Source organism: Panicum hallii, chromosome 6, assembly GCF_002211085.1.
Source record: "Panicum hallii strain FIL2 chromosome 6, PHallii_v3.1, whole genome shotgun sequence".
Taxonomy (NCBI): Eukaryota; Viridiplantae; Streptophyta; class Magnoliopsida; order Poales; family Poaceae; genus Panicum; species Panicum hallii.
Window position 1 is genome coordinate 5,455,719 of NC_038047.1, and position 6,936 is coordinate 5,462,654.

The window sequence follows — 6,936 nt, forward strand, 5'->3', positions numbered from 1 at the left end:
AGCCATGCCAAATAGACCTTTAGTCTTTTACCTAACATGGTGCGCTGGTCCACAATCTGTGGGAGCGTGGGGATGAAGTCTTTGTGCTGACCTCAGGTCGTTGGGGGCATCTATTCTTAACGCGCGTGATTTTGGTGGAAGCTACCGCAGAAATATCCCTGCCGCCGGCCATCTTCCCCATCTTCTGCGGCTCCTGCCGCCGGATCCACCGCCTGTGCCGCCCCCGCCCGAGTGAACGTTGCGTCCCCGTCCTGTCCCTAGCCCACCGATTGTCAAACCGCCGCCCCCCCCCTGCCGGCGGCGCCCCCGCCACCACCGCCGATCTTCCCTACCCCCCTCCCCCCATCTTCTAAGTCCGCCGGTGCCCCGGCAACCCTTTTTTCCTAACCCGACGGCTATCACCACCGTGAGCTGGAGGAGGTAGAAGAACAATCACGCGGGCCCACCTGCAGCGACCGTTCTCCCCGTTGAATAGACGTCGCCGAAGTCATCGCCTCCATTTGGTCTTGACTCGTCACTTTTTATTTTAGCACGGCCGCGCCTTCCCCTTCCCTTGCCTGCTCCATTGCATAGGGCCGTCGTGTCCTCCGCTTTCCGCGCTCACCGACTCGCCGTGGCCGGCATCCAATTCGCCCGCCGCCGGCCACTCGTTCCTGCTTCCACAGAAACAGCAAAATCAGGCCCGCCCGTTTCCAGGTCCGGCTGTGTTCCGCTAGTTTCTGGCTCGCCTGTTGTCAGTGGTCACCATCCTCCGCGGTGCCGTCGACCCCTGTGGCTGAGGGAGAAGGGCAGTCAAAATGGCGGAGAAGATACTGTTGAGTGCCTCGATGGGAGTTATGAACTCGCTCCTAGGAAAGCTGGCCACTCTCATGGGGGAAAAGTATGCTAAACTCAAGGATGTGCAGAAGCAGGTACCTTTGATCCATTTTTTATATAATATCCTCTGATTTATCTTACATTTCATTTTCTTTTGATGCTATTTTTGGCCCCCCAACCAGGTCTCATGGAATTTGCCTCTTTGGCTGAACCCGATGTTGCAGGTGGCATTTCTCCATGAGGAGCTCAGCAACATGGGCGCTCTCCTGGAAGATCTTGCGGACATGGAGGGGCTGGACAACCAAACCAAGCAGTGGAGGAACAAAGATGTCGTACGACATCGAGGACTGCCTCGATGAGTTTATGCACTGTGTTGGGGGTTCCAGCGATGGTAAATGATTGTTGCGCCGTCTCAAGATGCTGAGGGCGCGCCATCAAAATTCAGGAGCTCAAGGCTCGCGTGCAAGAGGCTAGTGCACAGCGCATGAGGTATAGACTAGATGACTGCAAGTCTAGATCTGGTAACGTTGCTGTCGACCCTCGGATGACTGCTCTTTACACGGAATCATCAAGACTTGTTGGCATTGATGGATCAAAGGAAGAGGTTATCAATCTGTTGACGAAGCAGGTTGGTATCCTAGTGTTGTTATTTTGGTTCTTTTCCCCTTGGGTGCTGCATTATTGTGACCAGAGCTTGTCTTTGAATTGATCGGGGAAGGTGGATGATGCGTCAGTGCAAAAGCTCAGGGTGGTATCTATTCTTGGGCTTGGAGGTCTAGGAAAGACTACACATGCAAATCAAGTTTACGGCAAGCTTGGAGAAAGCTTTGGTTGCAAAGCTTTTGTATCAGTATCTCAAAGACCTGACATGGTGGTGCTTTGGTCACACAGATTTTGGGGCCACCAGGGGGTGATACTTACGAGTTGAATGGGCTCATAGATATCCTTAGAAAGTATCTACAAGACAAAAGGTATTTATTTACTATTGCCTTTTCTATACTTTTAGATTCTTTTCAACACATCAACAGTCGCATTTCTAACCTATCTTAACCTACCCATGCATGTTTCTACCTGGTTAGTAACATAGTGTTGAAAACCTAGCCATATATGAAAGGAGAAAAGTACTAGAAAAATGAACAAAGTGAGATGACAAAGGAGCACAACCCTAATGTCTATAATTTTGATGTTCATCTATATTTGAGACAATCTGCAATACATTTCTAAGGTTCATCTGGGTAATGTTACAATCTCTAATATGAATTGGAATTTTAGCAAGCTAGTGTTTGTCCAAGTGCATGGTTTTGGGCACATAGATAACAACATGTACATAGCTATTATTTTGCAGGTTAAAGTTTAGTTCAAAGCAGTGCAAGTTGTTTATTAAAAAAGGAATCTTTTTACTCGGTGTGTCATATTAATAGATGTATTTGGATACACATATTTGGCAGGTATTTAGTTGTAGTTGATGATTTATGGGATGCATCAGCATGGGAATTTATAAAATGTGCTTTCCCGGAAGGCCAATATGGTAGCAACGTGTTGACAACTACACGAATCGAAAGGGTGGCTATGACATGTTGCAATTTCAGAGGGAATTTGTTTACAGGATGAAGCCTCTTGATGACCATAATTCCAGCCAGTTGTTTTATGGTAGAGTATTTGGGTTGGAAAACACATGCCCTCAGCCATTTGAAGAATCATCTGACAAAATTTTACAAAAATCTGGTGGCCTGCCACTTGCAATCATCAGTATAGCTAGCCTTTTAGCTAGTCAATCGAACAGATCAGTGAGCCAATGGAACTGCATCCTTAATTCTCTACGCTCTGATCTGAGGTCAAATCCAAGTTTAGAAGGGATGAGACAGATACTAAACCTTAGTTACACTCATCTTCTACATCATCTCAAGACATGCTTATTGTATATTCGTATGTCTCCGGAGGATCATGATATTGATAAGGATCACCTAGTTATGCAATGGGTAGCTGAAGGTTTTGTCTGGAATAGATGGCGGAGACGCGTTGGAAATTGCAGGGAGCTATTTCAATAAATTGGTGAATAGGAGCATGATCATCCAGCTTGTGGAACATCGTGCTTGGAACATGGAGCTTCTATATCATAGAGTGCATGATATGGTTCTGGATCTAATTGTGTCCAAATCTGCAGAAGAGAATTTTCTGGGCGTGGTAGAAAACCTGGAGACAATCACCAGAAGACAACAGTGCAAGACCCGCCGGCTCTCTCTGCAGCTTGATGAGGCGGAACTTGGTAAAATCGCACCTTGCATGAGTCTACCACATGTTCGATCACTGTTTATTTTTGGGTTGCCTCATCGCAGCATTGGACTGTTGGAGCTGAAGTTTCTCCATGTTCTGTTTGTTTGTAAGGTTGATGGTTTGGATCTCACTCTAATTGGGAAATTGTCTCAACTGAGGTATTTATATGTGAAAAGTTACCATAGGTCGAGCATGCAACTGCCTAGACAAATTTGTGGGCTGCATCATCTGGAGACATTGGTTACAGATGGGCAGTTGTCCCATCTTCCACATGATATTGTTCATTTGTCTGCTTTATCATATTTGAAGGTTTTTGTGAGCATAGCTTATCATGACGGAATCAGCAAGATGAAATCTCTCCATACTCTGGATTGCTTTGATCCAAGCAAGCAGTCGCTCGATAATTTAATGGCTCTCGGGGAGTTGCTGAATCTAAGGGAGTTGCACTTCTGCATAACTGATTACAACTTCCCCACTATGGAAACACATTAGGATGCTCTGCTTTATTCCATCGAGAGGTTACTTAATCGCAATCTGAGGCATTTAACTGTTTTTTTTTGCATCAGACCACACACTGACAGACTACTATGATGGGTGGAACTCTTTATGCCTGCCTGACTGTCGTCTCGAGCAGCTCCACCTGCAATTTCCATTTCCATGGTTACCTGTGTGGGTCGGTCAGCTCAGCACGCTCAGCAGCCTGGAAATCCATCTTGACGAGCTGTGCAAGGATGATGTTGCTGTTCATGCAGAGTTACCTGTACTCGCCCATCTTGTGCTATGGGCGGGCTATGTCCCTGATAAAGCTATTGCTCGTCGAGCGGGCATCGCCTTCCACTTCCAAGCTGGATCAATGCCCAAGGTTGAGACCCTCAGGTTTCAATCGAGTGTGCATGAAGTGAAGACGTGTGGCGTCAGGCTCGCTGGCATTGAGCGTTTGAAAAATTTGAAAAGAGTAGCCATCCGTCTGGGCTTCTTTGGACCTAGAAGTGAAGAGTCAGACGTACCAACCATAGAGGCTGCGATAAGGAGCTTCTTCGAGGAGCGTCATCCTGGATGCCCCACCATTCATATCACAAGTTACCTGTATACATATGATGACTAAATTGCACTTCTATTGTAAAACTTCTTCACCAACATAAAAAATTGCATTTGTGCAATCCTGGGGTATATTGTGCTCTCATGTCATAATAATTGAATTCGTACAATCCTCAATCCTAATAAATCTTTTTGCCCCCGCAACATAACAGATTTCAAACATATGGATAAGTTCTTTCCAGTGGTATAAGTGCTACCATATTTTTGGGAATACGTTAATAAGACATGGCAAGTCACCGAATTATGGTGTTATTTTTGGTGGTTACAAAATCCAAACAAATGTATTGTAAAACTTCTTCATCAACATAACAAAATTGCATTTTGTGCAATCCTAGGGTATATTGTGCCCTCATGGCATAATAGTTGAATTTGTGCAATCCTCGATCCTAATAAATCTTTTTGCCCCCACAACATAACAGATTTCAAACATATGGACACATTTCTTTCCGGTGGTATAAGTGCTAACATATTTTTGGGAATACGCTAATTAGACGGTAAGTCATTGAATTGTGGTGGTGATGGTGGTTACAAAGCCCCAACAAGTATATTACAGAGGATACGTAACGAATGATTTTTTATCATGCGAACGTCATAAACTGCGAAATGTGATAAATTTTTCAGTTTATACGATGGAACGTCACGGAAAACCATATGTGTTTTTGTGCTTTCACACTGGTCATGGCGTCTTCGACTACAAACAATCAGGACATGCACCATTTTCTGATCGACTGCTTAGTAATGTTTTGAGTTACAATGATGATCATGCTCTCTAGTGGCTAGTCTTTTGTTATGATCTTTTTAATCATGCAATTGCTAATCTATCCAATATAATATCCAGTAATTGTTGCTAGCACATTAGCCCATAGCGTGTGCTAGCTCACACTTGTGCGTGGTGAAGTGATGTGCTTGTGCCAATACCAAGAATGGCGCTAGTCGGGCCGAAGTCATGAACTGCCCCACTTTGCCATTTTTGGAACCCGTAATCCTCACGTGCTTTGTCCCTCGCATCTCCCTTGCTTGGACGACGATCATGGCATCTCATCCAGCACCTTTTCCGTCCCGTTCTAAGAATTTATTTGGTTGCTTGATCAAGATTTTGTAGAAAAAGAGTATATTTAGTTGCTCGAACAAGATTTCATAGAGCTTTCAGCTCACACATTATCCGTACGGTGGCTGATTTTGAGGCCGTTTGGTGCCAAACTCAAAATGAAAGGTGGCTGACTCACATTTGCACCTTGCTTTGGTAGCGTTGTTCACATCTTAAGCTCTCGTTTGCCTCTCACTAGCTAGTCCCTTGTCCTCACCGGAAGGTTTCCTAACCCGTAGTCTCTAGGTAGGTCTACGTTGCCATATTATCAGGACATAATCTTTAAAAACTATACTCTATAACCTATGATGCTTTGATGTGGATTTCTATTGAACTCACTCTATTTTCTTCACCTATTATATTTGTTTTCTATTTATTATGAAAACACCACCTTACTCCTAATGCACAATTTGTAGTGTCCAGCGTATTTGTTTACGTGTTGATACTGAGTCTTGCATGAGACCTAGTTTCTTTCTCTATCAATTCTCTCTCTCATTTATTATGGTGCTACATAAGCTAAAACTCTCTCCACTCTCTCTCTCATTTATTATGGTGCCATGTAAGCTAAAAAGTCCTCTACGGCGGTATGACGGTATATTTAATGCTACAGGTATATGGAAGGTTTGGATGTCCTAATCCACTCTTACTCCATCTTTATTTGCAAGGTCCTCTCTCATGCCATCGCTACTCCCTCCGGTGGAGTAAAACATGACGTTTTGAGGTTTAAAGGAAAGTGGAGAAAAACATGTCGTTTTGGCATCCGAAGCATCTTTTGGTCAAATTTGCCCTTGCCAGCGCACGCGCTCGTAAATGACACCCGACCCCGAAGCGTTTAGTCGCTTTGTTTCCCGAGAGCCGCATGCATGCATGCTTTAACACCCAGCCCTGCATAACACCACGTCTCTACTCATGCCAAGCTCTGCCTCGTGACCGCCTAGCTGAACCCCGCCTCCACTCCACGGCTCAGTGAGTGATAAGTGACGGTTAAATAACCAGCAACCGAGAAGACGAGGCAGCTGCCCAAGGCGCGCTTCTGCAAATCTTTGCCGGGGATTGAAAAAAAAAAAGGCGCGCATAAGCTAATATCCGTATACGCGTGCGTATACTCAGGCAAAAAAAAAACACCTGCACCGCGCCATGCAAAACTAGCCACCGCGCTATGCAAAACTGGCTAGGCGCGCGCATGCTCAGCAAAAAAATTATGCGTGCGTAAGCTAATCCACATTCACAGCGCCATGCAAAACGGGGAGGCTGCACACCTACTCACTTAAAAATAATCCTACCCATGCCAGGCACAAATTTAGGAAGCAGCGCCAACGCCACTGGCCACTCAAGACGTCAAAAGTATTGCTGGTGAGTAATGGTATTAGATGGTATTTATTATGAGCAAAATTGGAGAATATAGCTCCCATTACTCAGTCCTTGCTAAACGCAATGATGTCCAAAACGTCATGTTTTACTCCACCGGAGGGAGTAATTCATTTGTTTCGGGAGAGGAATTGATTGGGTTCAGTGCCGATACGTCTGGCCATATTGTTGGGTCGACGGGAAGATGTTTTCGGCACTGATTGATGATTAGTGTTAATGCTCAAGGCGTAATTTGCAGGAAATGAATGCCATGAGCCTCCCGAAATAGTAAGCATTTTCTTCGATTGCCGAAA

General features: G+C 45.0%; 1 pseudogene; it reads left to right on the forward strand.

Moving 5' to 3' along the window:
• Nucleotides 1-797: 797 nt before the first annotated feature.
• LOC112898054 lies at nucleotides 798-3,582 on the forward strand (annotated as a pseudogene).
• The last annotated feature ends 3,354 nt before the right edge of the window (nucleotides 3,583-6,936 follow it).